Source organism: Pseudorasbora parva, chromosome 12 (genome assembly GCF_024679245.1).
Source record: "Pseudorasbora parva isolate DD20220531a chromosome 12, ASM2467924v1, whole genome shotgun sequence".
Lineage (NCBI taxonomy): Eukaryota > Metazoa > Chordata > Actinopteri > Cypriniformes > Gobionidae > Pseudorasbora > Pseudorasbora parva.
Genome location: NC_090183.1, coordinates 13,005,344 through 13,021,900, shown reverse-complemented (window position 1 = coordinate 13,021,900; position 16,557 = coordinate 13,005,344). Strand labels below are relative to the sequence as shown.

The following is a 16,557-nucleotide window of genomic DNA, read 5'->3' as shown; positions in this document are numbered from 1 at the left end:
GACACAGCCTCCATCTGCCACTGAGCCGTGCAGAGAGGCACAGCGAGAGAGAGAGAGAGAGAGAGAGAGAGGAGAGAGAGAGAGAGGAGAGAGAGGAGAGAGAGAGAGAGAGAGAGAGGGGAGGGAGGGAGGGCAAGAGGCAGTGCTGGTGTGATGGAGAAGGAGAGAGAGCGCTCACGCTCACCTTGGTGTCACCTCTGCTGAGCTGAACGGGATGATGGGATAGGTAGAGACACAAAGACGCTCTGCCCTCTCCCCACACACACACACACTCGCACCTCTCTCTTCTCTGTGTTCCCTCTCTTTTCTGCTCGCTCACACACGCACAGAGTAACGGCACAATCTGTGATCACTGGAGCTGTTTGAGCCAGATATCGTCTCTGGGGGATTTACACACAAACAGGTGCACACACACACATGCAGAAATATGCACACATACACACCAACCTACACGTGCCGTCTCGTGAGATCCCGGTCTTTCTCTTAAAATGCACATACACACACTGCGGAACACACACACAAACAGACACACAAAATAGGGCAAGCAGAGAGATTTTTGACACACTTCTAAACACACACACAGAGAGCCTGAGGGCAGGGTTTGAAATGAGAGGCAGCGTTTTAAAGAGCTCGCTGAATTCCACCTGTGATTAGTGTGGCTGCAGGGCTGATGGATCACGGCGGACACATTTCACTCGCTCGCTGCTTATCTCTCTTTCCCTCCCTCCTTCTTTTTTTTCCTCCGCTCTCTTTTCCTTTCTCTCCTACTCCTTCCCTCCCTTCTTTTCCTCTCTGTCTTGCTCTCTCATCCTGGCTCTGATTTTTCACTTTTCTTTTCTCCTCAGCGCTTTAAATCCTCTCTGCTCGCATCGACATCTACACTAATGCCCCCTCTTTCTCTGTATTTTCTTTCACCATCTCTCTCCCTCTCCGTGTGTGCCAGCAGGGAATGACCTAGCAGCTGGGTCCTCTGGAACAGACCAATAAAATACTAAATATCTCCCTGCACATCACCCACACACAGACACAATGCCCCCCTCGTCCCTGGACCATCTGCACGCCAAACCATCCGTCCCTCCCCCCTGACACTCAAGACCCTTGTGAGCTGTAAACAATAGCCAGATATGATGGAAAAACGTTCTTGTTGTATCTGTGGCTCTAAACCACCACCCTGATTAGCGGCAGACCAATAAATCCATATTTGCCATTTCCAAATTATCCTCACGCTGGCTGATAATGCCGTTCCCCCTGTTGTAGTTCCGCCTTGTGTCATAGTTTTGTGATGGTATAATGTACATTTTTGGTTTTTAAATATTCTTGAGTAAATATTGTGAGAAAAAAAATTGCTAAAGGGTTAGTTCACCCGAAAATGGAAATTCTGTCAATTCCTTACCCTAATGTCGTTCGACACCCGCAAGACCTCCGTTCAATAGTACAATCATTTCATTAAGCGATGAGAATAGTTTTGTGCGCAAAAAAAACTAAATAACGACTTATATAGTGATGGGCCGATTTCAAAACGAAGCTTCGAACCGTTATGAATCAGCGTATCGATTCATGATTCAGCATTTTGACACTTGATCCAAAACATGAATCGATTCACCGATTCATAACGGTTCAAAGCTTTGTTTTGAAATCGGCTCATCACTATGTAAGTCGTTATTTGGGGGAGGGATATATTTCTCGTCGTCGTTTCATAAAATGATTGTAGAGCCACTGTAGTGAGATGGGCTTTGTAACGACGTCTTTAGTGCCTTTATGGGTCTTGAGAGAGGAAATGACATTGGTGTCAATGAAGGCCTGTCTGAGCCATCGGATTTCAACACAAATATCTTCATTTGTGTTCAGAAGATCTTACGGGTCTTACGGGTGTCGAACGACATGAGGGAAGTTATCATCATCATACTGTCTGAAATACTTGATTCTGATAGGTCATTCAGCAGTCAAATATTTTGATATAATAACAGCGAAACGGTTTTCAGAATCTGAAAGTTTTGTTTATATGAACCCTAAATCTGATTCACATATCCTCTGCGAAACCACTCGTTCTGCACACAAAACGTGCTAAAACATTTCAATTCAATTGAAATTGCATTCGGATAAATAGAAGTATTTACATGAAGCCTTTTCAATCCGTTTGAGCCATCAATCCAATTACTAAGAGATTATTTGGCAGCATGTAAATGTAGCTATTGTGCTGTGATGCTCATCTTGGTGATGCCGGTTCGAGTCTGGCATCGTTTCCCAATCCTGTTCCCTTCTTTTGTGCATCCATTTCCCAGCATCGCTATAAATAAAAGGAGCGAAAATGCCCAAAATCGCACATAGAGACCCCCACCACCACCGCACGAATCAGCAAACTTTATCACTTCTATTTCTAAGACTCCATACCCACCTCTCTTCCTGTTTTTTTCTCCGCCTCAGCCTCTCTTTCTGTAATGACCTCCCTGAGGTCCAGTATTGCAGCTCTCTCTCTATTTCTAAGAGGTGAGGGAGGTTCTGCGAACGTACACCCAGCGTAATGAGCTCTCCCTGGACACCCAGAATACAAAAAGCCCCTGATATGCTCTGAGAATCTCCCCGGACCACCCTGGATCCAGATCGGCCCAGCTCCGGCACTCTACAGCTCTGGGCTTGGAGCCTGCCACGGGTTCTCTCTAAATACCCCAGGCTGAGGGAGGGAGACCCCTGGGTTGCTTGCCATGTTGGGTGTGTGCGCGTGTTTATTGTCTAGGAGTGTGAATGAGATAGGTGTGAGAAAGTGTGCGGTTGGTGTGAAAGGTGTGTTTATGGGGGGTCGAATCTTGGTGTGTGAGAGAGTGGGGCAGTTAGATTCAATAGAATCTCTTTAACCTTCTTTGAGGGCCCCCAACCTCCCCAAGAGCCCCTGTAACTGCCCTTAACCGCCCAATTCCTCTGAGAGATTAGAGAGACGCCCGCCGGCCGACCTCAAAAACACCCCCCCCAACCCCCCCATCGCACCTCATACACACATTGTTATACTCTAAACATAACATAAACCCTACAGAGTAAAGCATGTAAGCTGAGATGCTGCTTTTTCTTTTACGAAAACACAGTTTATGGCTACTGTTCAGTAAGAGTCGTAAGAGTGTGTTTGGAGCCATAGCCAGCACGTCAAATTTGTGGCAGTAAAGCAAAGCCACTCCTTTTTATATTTGCCCTTCAAAAAAAAGACATAAATAATGGCCTGTATGTGTGTGCGCTCCCTTGAGGTGCGCATCCTGTGCTGAACACACACAGCGAGAGAAGGAGAGATGGAGAGAAGATGAGCACAGAGCAAAATGAAGGAAGAGCAGGGAAAAAAAACAGAGGTGGGGAGAGGAATGAGAGGGCTCACACACACACACACACACACTCCCTCTGCGTGCAACTGCGGTGTAAATGTCATCATGTACACAGTTTATCCTCTGTGTGAGCGAGAGGTGCAGATGAAGGGAGAGAGCGAGAGAGAGGAACGAGTGAGCCCACTGCAGAGAGGTAGACGGGAGCACACAGCCTCTTCTTCTGTTTGTTCATTAGTATTCCAACACTCACTCCTTCAGATCCGTCCTCACGCCGCTTTTAGCATCAGCACGGGAAAACACACACATACACACACAAACACATGCAGCAGCACTAGAAAGAGAGTAGCTATGTTCACTGTGCTCTGGCCATCTACCAAACCATCTCAAACTCTTATTGCTTCAAACGCAACGAAAACACTTCACAGTCACGAGACAATAAACCCAACATGCTGTTTACGGAAATAAAGTTCACCCAGACTAATTACATGACATAATGTGATCAAGTCGAGTCATTTTGACGGATTCTGATTTGGAGAATGGCTTTAGTGAGAAGATATTAGAGTTAGGGCCTTACAATTGTGCTATTGGATTTGAGTGGCCTTGGTCTAGGTCTCAGCTTATGTTCAGACAAGACAGAAGTCTGTCTCAATTGTATTTAAGGTTTGTACTAATACATAAAATTAACAAGAATTCTATGGCAAGTTCAACAAATGCTGTACACTTTAATGTCCCATGGCTTTAAAAAAAAAGAATTACAGGTGCATATTTTACATATTTTTTAAATTATGAATACTATTAGATTTGTAGTATAAACTAGTAGAATGACAACCTTATTTAAAGGGATAGTTCACCTAAAAATTTAAAATCTGCCATAATTTACTAGCCTAGAAATCTAGACGCACCCTAGCGGCAGCAAATTTAATCTGCCCGTGAGTGTCGTCTAGCAACTCTCAATACCCTTCTGAGCTGTATTCCTCTAACTCTTGCCGGGCCAATCACATCGTGTATAGAGTTGGTGGGCGGGGCCATAATGACAACGGCTGAGTTGCGTTTGCGTGCTTCTAAACACAGAAACTGGCGAACGGCGGCCTTTCGAATCAGCTTTGACCGCGACTCTGGAAGACTTGGAGTTAAGCTTTTCTCTGAGAAAAGAACAAAGAACGGCACTGAAGTCATTCTTAAAAAGGGAAGATGTGTTCGGAGTTTTGCCGACCGGATACGGCGAATGTTTAATCTATCAACGAGCTCTGTTTCACCTTCGTTGCTCTGGTTGGTTGTAGCGATATCCAATCGCGTGCAGAGGGAGTTTGAAAGACAACCGTTTATCCCGCCCCTCGGATTGAGCCCTGTGTATGGTGAGTTTCCAGACCAAACATCTTGATGTGGGTCTGGCTTGTCAGGCTAATAGTTTACCTCATGTCGTTCAAAAGATCTTCATTCGCATTCCTAAAATGAACGAACGTTTTACGGGTTTGGAATGACACACTGTAAAAAATATTTGATGGTTTAAGTTAGTTACCTGGTTGCCTTTAAACTTTGAGTTAATTGGAATAAAACATTTAAGTGAATACAACAAAGAAGATTGGTTTAATAAACAGAAACTCAAAATATGATAAAGTAATTATCTAAGATGATTTGGCAAATGCAATATTATATATAAGGGTTTCTTGGTTTAGTGTTTTTTTTTATTTTTATTTTTTACAGTGCATGAGGGTAAATAATAATGACAGAATTTTCATTTTTGGGTGAACTATCACTAAGTTAAAACACTCTTACTAGCATTTTTTTTAATACATTTTGATTTAATGTTATTAAAATAAGTCACTATGAAGGTTTTACATTTAGACGTCTGAATTTTTTATATCATGCTTGAAAAAAATTGCAAACCTCGTAAAATGAATACAAAATAACTAAAAGACAAGAAGAACATAATATTATCTAAAAACTAAATATTTAGTAGACTTTTGTAAAAATGTGTCAATCATTTTCGTTTTCTAACCTTCACAACCATTTAAACATATACATATTCAAGGAAAGTCCCAGATACCTAAGCTATAAAAAGCTCAACATTTTTTTTAATATTCCAGTTGATTTGTTGACTGTATGGTCTTTGGCCTCAAGGGTCCTATTCTTAACCTGGGTTTTAGTGGATCTACAACTGGAAGTAGTTTGGGTCTCTCTAGGTCTCAGAGGGTCTAGTGTTGACTCAAACTCTAGAAGACGTTTATGTTAAATATTGTCTGATGTTCATTGTGTATTGTATAGTGAATTAAAATAACGTCTAACATAATGTTGTGGCATCCAAAGGAGGCATTTCAACTTCTTGTTTTTCAAGTGAATGGCTTGAAAGCTTTTAAAAATGACATTTCATGATTCATCTTCATCTAAGGAAGAAGCTGTTTCAAGGGAGACTGTGATTTCATTGAATAGTCATTTACCCACTGAGGAGGTAAGAAAATTACTCAAAATCTAAAATTTCTCACTCAACTGTTGCTTGCTTAATGGCTAAGTGGCCGCATGGAGAAAGCCTGAAGGTGACTGCTGGTTAATTCCGAGCCGTTCCGTAAGTTTCTAAGAGCAGTGCTGATAAAGCCCTTGTCCTTTTATGCTGAGCTGCTCTAAAGAGCCCCAAGGCTTTGTGTCCGTTTAAATTCTCAGATTCGCTTCGTGTGTTGGTTTTTTAGCAGTAGGTGTTATGGAACATCAGGATACCCAACATTTTAGATAGGTTGGTCTTAAGACATCTGCCATCTGCAATCCAAAAACAAGCTTGACACACCCACATGGTTCCACAGTGTTTAGCTGAAGCACAATCAACAAATAGGTAGTTTCCATTATTTCAAAAGAACACCTGTCTTTGGGTTGGGCTCGCCAACTTAAAACATTTGTGTTGTGGAAGCAAAATATGAGGATTCTTGCAGAGCATTAGCGAGATATCACATTCACATTGGAGCACTGCCTGCTGTGGCTGTGTCCGTTTAGCCAGTGCACTATTTGTCAGTCTGTTGTAGGTGTAGTGTATTGTAGTGATTCTGATGTGGATAGGGTGGTATTATTGGATGGATCTCCACGGTAACAGGGCGGGTGAAACTCAATCGGAGTCTCTGAATGTCGCTCACTTAGATGGCCACCCGCTGATCCTGACCTTCTGGATGTTTTTCCCCTCTCCTTTTCTCTCTCTCTCTCTCCCTCCCGCTCTCTCAGCCCCGTCTTCTAACTTTTCTGTTTTCTGTATTCATGTATCTATCTTTCTAGTTGTGATGGATGCTAGAATGCATAGATGTTCCGATACTGTTATTTTTGGCTTATGTTGTAATTGCACTTTAAAGCACAATGACACCAGCAAATGAATACCATCTACCGTATTATGTGTGTATGTCTATGGAGCCATAGATGAAGACTTGTGCAAGTGGAGGGACTGGCTAAGACAAGATAACAGGAGATTATGTTTATGATATGTACTCTGAACATTAACTGCCTCATCTAACTGACTCGTTCATTCTCTCTATGGAAGTTTCTGTATTTATTGCTGTACATTCAGAATCAGCATGGCCTCATACCCTGGCCAGGGCATAAATATGTAAGACAAGAAGGAACAGTAAAATCACAAGTGGCAAGCAGAGGGACATAAGGAAAAAAACAAAACAAAAGGGACCAATGACAGACACTTGAGGCACCCCATTTCTCCTTCGGTATATGTGTGCATGTGTGTGTATCCAGCATTTTATACTCAGGTAATAACTCTCACCAGGGATCTGGAAGGCCCAGCAGAGTTCAGGCAGGGGTCCATTACACCTTTCACACACACATGCACAAAATTCAGCAGGCCTGCATTATTATTTGTATCAAACAACCGGTATGTTTTGCCTCTGACGCACAAGTACAGACACACTCCTACTGCACAGCACCAGCAATGAAAACAGACCACTCTACCATGATTCCTGCTCAAGATCCAGCAGGAAGTATGAGCTATGAGCCGTCCCAAGGGACGCAGGAAAGAGAAAGAGAGAGGCCTGGAGCTTGACACTGCCTGACCAAGATCTATGCTCAAACACACTCTCTTGCCTCTTTTTTCCCTTTCACCACCCTCTTTTGTCTTCCTTTGCTTTCATTTTTCATTCTTTCTCTACTCGAAATAAAGAGTAGTAGGTTACACTGAACATACTCATATCCACTTTGTGCAGAGAAATGCCATTTCCTCTGCTTTATTATTCTCTTTCCCCCTCTGTGGGAGGCTGGGAGGAAAGTTTGCTTTGAAGCGAGAGGGTTTAACATGTGCGCTAATAAATAGCTGGTTTGCCCCTGGGCAAGATTGCAAGAGCTCAGTTCCCTCTCTTCTATATAGTCTTCAGCATTTTCAGTGACTACAACTACAACATATAACCTCCATTTCAGAACAAAAAGGATAGAGGAGTGTGTTTTTCTTCAATATGTCCTGACAGACCTGATTTTACTCTTCAATTTCAACTCTCCAATGAGACTGGTTGATATTCTCTCCATCTATAAACTTGTGTAATTCCCTCTGGGTGTCCAAGCAGTGTTTTGTTTTGTTCCATCCTCTCTTTTTTCACGGGAAAGGAAAGTTCTTCCTTATAACTGATACACTTGCAAGGCTTTATTATGCTTTTGTTTAGTTTCTAATATCAGGTTAACACTATATATATATATTTGTTTAATTCATTTGGCAGACAATTTTATCCTAAGCAACTTAATTTACATTTGATATATTCATGAATAATAATATATAATAATTGTGTGCTTTTTTGAGTAACAGGAATGCTATATCCTTACTTTTGTAATGCTGGTTCTAACATTCTGAATAAAATAAAAATAAAATAAAATCTATAAATTGTAATTGAATTGAAAACATTATTCAGATTACATGTTACATTATTGTGGTAGATGAGCAAACCAGTGAATGATAGAAGCTACAGAGGATTCATAAGCCCATCATCATTTTTAAATGCTGAATTAATGCTTTTAAGATGCTGTTTATTTACTGTTAAGAAAAAACTTTTAGCGCCCAAGATTAGTAATATTTATATACTATTATAGTACTTATTCATATTTTAAAATAGCTTTTATTTGATTTTTTTCCAGTTCTCATTCTAATTTTAGTTTTAGCATTGTGTTGTCATTTTAAGTTATATATTTAACTTTAATTAATTTCATAAATAAAACATTTCACAATTTTTGATTTTCTAATCTAATAATTATATTTTATTTAATCTCAGCTTTATTTCAATTACCCAAAATTATTTCTAATGGTCTTAGTTAAAAACAAAAACAACCCTGTTTAAGACATACGGTATCTCTGTTCCATATTTACGCGCAAGTCAGAGGCCATGATTAACTGTGTCGATTCTTTTACCACCTCATTTTTCGTAATTAATTGTAGTAAATGAAGGTGTTGACAGCCCTAAAAACAAGCTACTTTTCCATTTTTTTCTACCTTTTGCATGGCAGTGCCTAAGCATTCAAAGGACATGCACGGTGCTGCCTTCAAAGCATGATTGCCTTGTAAGTCAGACATACAGGAATGTTAGCGTGATTCATGCTGAAATCCGGCCTGTCTCGCCTTCACTAAACGAGCAGAGCCGTTGAGCACGGATGACCCTTCACGCCTTCCTACAATTCCCAGAAATCAATGCTCGGATGGAGCTTCCATTACCATTATTGATGGCTGAGACGGTGGCAGTGACTGCTGCCAATGCGAGAGGCCGCAATGATGTGTAGCTGAGAGCCTGTCTTTGTCTCACTGTCTTTGTCTGCCTATTTCCTGTCTGTCTCTCTCTGTTTTTCCCCATCCCATTCTCTCTTTTTTCGTCATTCATACATTTCCTTCCATATATATATATATATATATATAGAGAGAGAGAGAGAGAGAGAGAGAGAGAGAGAGAGAGAGAGAGAGAGAGAGAGAGAGAGAGAGAGAGAGAGAGAGAGAGAGAGAGAGAGAGAGAGAGAGATTGATTCCTCTGGAGTGTGAATGGAACACTTTTCTAATAAAAGTCATCTGTAAGCCACCACACACACATACGCGCATTCACATCTGAGGAAGCACTTGGTCTACACACAGCTGCATGTTCACCTGAGGCAGCTGCAGTCCGTTTCTCAGTCTTTAAGCACTCCAGAACTCAAACCCTACATTGTCACTTGTTAGTGGTAGAGACAGAGAGAATGAGAGGGAGGTAGAGACGGAGAGAGTGGAAAGAAATGTCCTTGTATTTCTGTCAGTCTCTGAAACCACCAGGGAGCTGGGGAATGAAACGATGCAGCCGAGCAGAGAGCCCTGAGAGGCTGCCGCCCGCCTAGCATCACCGCTAACACCACGACCAGCATCCGCGCTACCAATTAGCCTGAGCCCACACAGGGAGAGAGAGAAACCGGCTGATTTGTTTGTTCCAGTGCACAAACTCTCTCCACCGCAGCGGTTCGTTCAAGAGACTCAGCTGTGAAAATGAATTGCCAAATTAAAGATCTTTACGAATGCAAAAAAAAAAAAAAAAAAAGCACGCTTAAGAAATGTCAACCTAACAATTGCCTTTGGAGGGCTTTGTTTCAGCTAATTGGAAGGGAGAAGGGTGAAAAGAGAGGCTCGCATTCTAAGAACGAAATTAAATTAGGTTTAAATCAGCTGAATCTGTGTTCACCCTTTTCGGTTACAGCGTCCAATTACCCGAAACAAACACAGAGGTGCATAACCGTGACAAATGACTTCAAAACCGGAAAACTGGTCTTGCAACAAATGCAAAGTCACAGAAGGAAGGTTTAAAAAAAAGTGATGACTACTGGCTATGAAGCATTATACGAATACTCACTGAGTGGGAGTGTCCTCAGCTGTGTGACATCACTGCTTGTCCACCTGTAGCAGACCAGAGAGAGAAAAAAGACAGAGAAAAGTGTTTTAATGGCACATTTGGTCACTAAACAGAAACAAAACGGAGGTAAACTGCCCTAAATAAGACTTAATAAGCAGCTTGGCCCCAAGGGATAAAGTCAACGGCAACAGGTTTCAGTTTGTGTGGTTAGAGAAATACAGAATGTTTACACCCAACCTGTGGCTGTCAATGGTTTTAACTAAGAAAAACATATGCATACGTACACAAAGACACTGACAAGCACTTTTCACATGCCCACACACGTAAAGCAAAAACACACAAATGTGTGAATGCTCATACACGCTCCTGGTTCTGTCTCTCTTTTTTTCCTGCTAAACCTGTTGGAATTACAGCAAGGCTTTAAAACCCAGGGTGTGTGGGACGATTTTCCAAGCACACACATGGTCTTGTACAGAAAACCAGCCTGCTCCAGTTCTCACAGCATTTGTGTGCTGTGCACTTCTCTCTCTCTCTGTGTGTGTGTGTGCTTAAGAATTATCAGGAACATCACAGCACCGGGACACAAAGGTGAAACAGACACACAAATCAGATTTGGTTCCCAATCTCTTCAATCTGCACAGATAACAAGTTGCACATACACACGCTGCTCAGAAACAAACACCACATGCACAAGCAAAAAAGCTAAAACAAATTACTACCACAAACGAACAGCAGACATACTCAGAGTAATCTGTGGCCGGGCAGTTAGTTCCTCTTTTTAGTTCTTTAAAACATTTCCATCTGGGCAGAGTTACAAGTCTGGAAGAGTTTACCACTGTTTGCTACACACTGAGCCAGGCGGTGACTGACAGCACCCACGCGTCAATCAAAATCCGACTCATCCTTCCACGGCGGAGACGCTCCAACGCCGCAGTGGCCGAGGACACGTGCGCCGTTAGAGCTGATGTCACCGGGGGGAAGCTCAGTCGTAATGACAGCTCAGAGAGAAGGAGACTTAGATAATGGCGAGCACACTGGTGGGGGGCTGATCGTTTTTCTAGATGATACGTATGGCCTGATCATTAGAACAATAACACGGCTCTACTGCAAACGAAGGCCGGAGCGTGTGTGTAGCGGCACGCTCTAACGAGTGCTGAGCCCTCCCCAAACATCTTCATCCATCCTGAGGACCACCTAATCAAAAACGTCTTGACGTTACTTTTTTTTTTTTTCTTATTGACTTGCCTGGGGGGAGGAATTTAGATGAAATGATAACGCACCCCCTTCGGATAGACTGCAAACTGTGCGCAGCTGTGAGGATGGTGTGCGAGGAGAAAAGCTTTTTTTTTTCCTTTTTGTTCTTTCTGCTCCAGGTTGATACTTCCTGTCGGAGGAGCCGGTCCTTTAGGGAGCACCTTGCCACGACTGCAGACGTTTAGCTCCAACCCTTCAGAGAAACACAGGCAAGTCCCGACAATCTATCTCCCGTGGAATCGTCTCACCCGTCCAGTTTCAGGAAACTGATCCCTAAATAGAAGTGATTCATCTTTTTTCATACAATATGAGCACACACAGCACAAAGAGACTTCTCTTTCCTTTTCTCTCGCTTTCTCATCTCTTTCTTGCTCTTTCCCCCTCTCTTTGCTCTGTATGATTCAGTGTGGCTGCAGGGCAGAGTCTTTTATCGCTGTATTATGCCCAGCTGAAAGCTGACAAAATGGAATCTGTGTGTGTGTGAGTTCTGTGACTGGGAAAAAACAGCCTTGGATCAGATCTCTTTCTCTATTGTTGATAATCTTATTCTTTCATCATTAGGCCGATTGCGGTTTCTCCAGGAGGTGGTATTGAAAAATAAATAAATACAGATGAAAAAAGGACATGGCCATCCAGAGGGCAAAAAAAAAAAAAAAATCCTCATACCTGGAAACACTTCCTCAAAAATGGCCACCAGACAATTAGCTCCATCTGAGAGAGAGAAGGGGGTGGGCTATAACTTAAACTGCCCACACTGGAGGTCATCACTCACACGCTAATGGAAGAACCGTGCTACACACACACACACACACACATATACAGAGTTGCTCTCTCACACACAAAGACGCAGCAATCGTCTTTGAACAGATTGCTAAACACTGCGGTAATTTCGCTTTACATTTGTGGTAAAAGTGCATCTGTGCAGAACACAGCAACCCGTGACAATAAGGCCAAATTAATATTCAACCCATTTCCTATCCTCGCTTTCCTTCACCTTTGAAGTCTGGTGGAAATGAAGACCAGATGGAAGCAAAAGGAAGAACAAGAGTGAGCGAAAGAGAGAGAAAAAACACTCATGTGTCTCCACATGAAATGGAGCGGTTTTTAAACAAAGGTAGAACATGTGGGAAAGTTTCTGAAGCTCTGCATCGCCATACACGAAGGAACAGAAAACATGTTTCAGGCACTCCCAGATACGAAAACAAACACACTAATGGGAAATTGATCAGAGGCTTTACTTTAGATTAGCCTATAAATGAAATGCCGTAAAAAGCTGTAAAATGCAAAGCCTTACAAGAGCTTTTGAGGGCATTCACTTTAAAAAGAAAATGTATTCACGAGTCAGTCAAAGGAATCTCATGACTGTGCATGTCTTGTTTTAATGTTTCTCGATAGTTGAGAAGCCTCATGCACACATATTTAACTGTCTCTATGACGATATGACAAAGTCCTAACTGCAGTGTGTTAAAAGAACTATTTACATAACCCATTTTTTTAAATCTTAAGTTCACACAAGTTTACATACATTTTCTCTTAAGTTTACTTAAATACTAAAGCTGTCAAATATATGTCAAAAGGGAGATAGAAAGATACAGTCATAAAAATGATTGTACTTATCACTCCATAAGCAGTTTGTAATCTTTTGTAATAGTTTTATCCCAATTATAGCCAAGCCCTCAATTGTCCTCCTGAGTGGCAAAGCAGGATCTCAGCGCCATATAGGAGAGAACTCAAATGTACAAAGCATGCTGAGAAACTAAATATTGTACATAACCTAGAACACTAAAGCCAGGCTCAGACTACAGGAGTTTTTATCTTAACTGATTGGGAAATCTGGTTGCATCACACTACAGACATTATATATGAGGAGACATTATAAAGAAAGACATGCTGTTGCCACATTCCGACCAGCCGTTCCTCCATCTCTATTGTCCACCGGACCTGTACAGCAGCTTGTTGTTTCGCGATCGCCATTTCAAAAACTCCATCACTTCAGTCTCCTTGTACGCTCTCTAACTGACTATTGTGGAAGTGCTGACATGATCATAGTCGTAATCATCCCGATACAAAATCCTAAATAAACATATTTGATATTGCCTGTCTGCGAGCAGATTCAGAGGTTTAAGATTTGATCTGTAAATGCCTCACATTACCAGATAATCTGGGCCGAACATCAGAACTGACCAATGCCCTGGACACAATTTTTTCTCACAATGGGAGGGGTAAACGGGTATAAATCGGCCTGAAACTCCTGTAGTCTGAGCTCAGTGTCCTGACATTTCATCCTACCCATCAGACTGTCCTACCAGGGATTACTGCGCAAATCAATAGTGTAATTAAAAAAATAATAATATTTTGTATCGTTAATGTAGTGTATTCATTTGTGCCGTTGCTTGTAGTTTGATTATTTGTTCTTATTTTATATTCTTTATTTTTATTTAACAGTAGTCCTTTTTCCCCCTGAACATAGCACATACTGATCCATACCCAAACTGTGACCCTAAAACCATGATAAAAACCGAACGGAGTAATTTGAACAGTTATACCCCCATTAGTCATTGATGCTTGTAGAGGCAACATATGGCATTATGAACTAAGTCAAACAGTAGAGTGAAATCATTTATTATTATCTAGTGGAATCTATCTGGAAAATGCATTTTTATTATCTCTTATTATTGTCAAAGATGAGTCTCTTGAAAATACAGTCAAATCAAACATTATTCAGACACCAGATATAATTTTTACAAGTGAGTGCAGGACACTATTTTATTTATTGTAAGCAAAGGATAGCAAAATAAAGTAAACTGTGACATATTATACCCAATAATTATTCATACAGTGGACTACCAGTAAAATTGATTTAAGAACAAATTAGGACCAAAATTATTCAGACACTTTGATCTGACCTTGTTTTGCGTAAGTGTTTTTTCTTTAATTGCTAATGTGACCTTTTACGCCACAGACTGAACGAAATTAAGCATTGCTTGGTCATTGGTTGACCTGAATTGGCATTGTATAATTGTGCATTTAAATTTGACAGCTGACAGGTTGATTGTAATACATTACATATCTTTTTATCAAAGTTATCTAACATTATCAAGATGAATTTGTTCTGACACAGTTTAACTCTTGAGTTCTTGTCATATTTTATTACCATTTTCTAAACTATAGCGAATAAACTGTGTGAGAAAATGTTGAAGGTGCCTGACTACATTTTGGTTTGACTATCGAATACTAAACGTATAATACTAAATCTAACATTTTATATTTTGATAAACCACAGAGACAGTGAGACCCTGTAATCTTAAGTGTCTAAATATCAGTGTTATAAACTCTTTAAGGCCACTTTGTATCAAGCATATATCCTAATACTGGCATAATACCACACAAATACATTCAACAAACAAAGATAACAGGCTTACATGTGACCACATTATTTGAACAACATGTACCCTAATTGAGGGTCCTGAACAATAACACTGGCAGTCAAAAGTAGCCGATTGCAGATTAAATGCTGTCCGAGAATTAAGTTAAGCGACTAAGAACGCAAAGCAGCAGAATACCGTGTAATCAAACAGGCCTTGAGATTTCTCTGCGTGAAGGTCAATCCCGCTGCCTATGCAGCTGTCACGCCTTCCTCTCAAACACATGCACACATACGAACAAACACACTGACACACACACAAACCAACCAGATAGTCATCTATCATCTCCAAGCTCAACACACCCAACATAAAAGCTCTCGCCGTCAACCTGATATCAATCCAGTGGAGAAGTAGCAATGCCTTTTTTAACAAATATAAAATATGTTTCCAACAAATATTACAATATATATATACATATCTTCTTCTGTCACCCTGTTAATTCAAAGCTCAGGGACTTTTGTGTTTTGTTTTTTGTGGAACATAAAATATATTCTTATGTTATTTGTCGCTGATTAGTTGCAAAGTTTAAACCATCATTGAGTGAAGGTTATCATTTTGTGCATGTTTTTAAGTCCTGTCAGTTTAATCATTCAAGCGAAAAGAAACTAAAATAACTACATTTGGAACTGTGCGCGAACACAGAGCTGAACAGACAGCACACAGAGACACCGAATTCAGAAGTCTTTCTAGTCTTTTTGTGCTTGAACAGACAAATACATGCAAAATTATATCAAATTATATGCCTGTCTCTGTGATTATCGCTTATGTTTTAAATGTGCACTATGTAAGATTTTTACCCAAAAAGAAAATATCCAAAAACCACCAGGCCAGTGTTATATGTTTTGTTCAGTTGAGTTATTACAGTTTCCCAAATGTTTCCAGCTATTTGTAAATTGTGAAAAAATTGCTGTATTAACCAAGGAAGAAGGAACCGGGACGTCTGAGGGAGTCGCCTGTCAATTGCGTCATATTTGCGTTACCCTCGTGTTCCGGTTTTATTCTGCAGAAACGCTTTTCTCTTAGCAGTGTGAACATGTCACAGCAGCTGCCATAGACCGCACTGAGTAACATCATAACATCATTTTAAACACACTTAAATGTATCTAATATGATAAACAGAGCTGCGTTACCTCATACTCATGACCGGAAGAGCGGAAATGGCGCCGGCGACTGTGTACTATAATACAGTGTAAAATTCACAGCTGCACAGCGCCACCTCTGGATTTTCAGCAAGTTCTTCACATAATCCGTAATATTTGGGGGGGAAATCTGTACTTTTTCCTGTCAACTTTTACTCCACTACATTTCCCACACAAAATGTATACTTTTACTCCGATAAATTTTCTCAAAGCATTTTTGTTACTTACTACAAAATAAATTCGGAAGACTGCAAGCAAACGTGTGCAAACAATTGCTCGCGCAACCGCGGTGAGCTTGCATCCGTTGCTATAGCGACTGACATGAAGCTGCGCGTAGCAGAATTTCGAATTTATTTTGTAGTAAGTAACAAAAATGCTTTGAGAAAATTTATCGGAACACTTCAAAAACGGATTTAAAACAGACAACAAAACGGTGTTATACACTACAGTACATGCTTTACTATCACTATAAAGAAATTAATTTGTTAACTAGATGCTGTATTGATGCAATCGAGGCTGATGCCATCATTAGTAACGTTAACTGTTACCTCGAACAGTTAAAACAATGTGACAAAAACACACGCAAGTCTGACCCAAACGTTTTATGTCATGT

General features: G+C 40.8%; 1 protein-coding gene across 16 annotated transcripts in view; it reads right to left on the bottom strand.

Moving 5' to 3' along the window:
• baz2ba (bromodomain adjacent to zinc finger domain, 2Ba) overlaps positions 1-16,557 on the bottom strand; it is a 111,144-nt gene that overhangs the window by 85,148 nt on the left and 9,439 nt on the right. For 15 of the 16 annotated variants that reach the window (XM_067459185.1, XM_067459194.1, XM_067459201.1 and 12 more), the window contains exon 2: positions 10,127-10,170. The gene's annotated coding sequence lies outside the window, so the exon portion shown is untranslated. Of the gene's footprint in view, positions 1-10,126; positions 10,182-16,557 lie in introns of all 16 variants that reach the window. The other variant, XM_067459187.1, reaches the window with a different exon arrangement.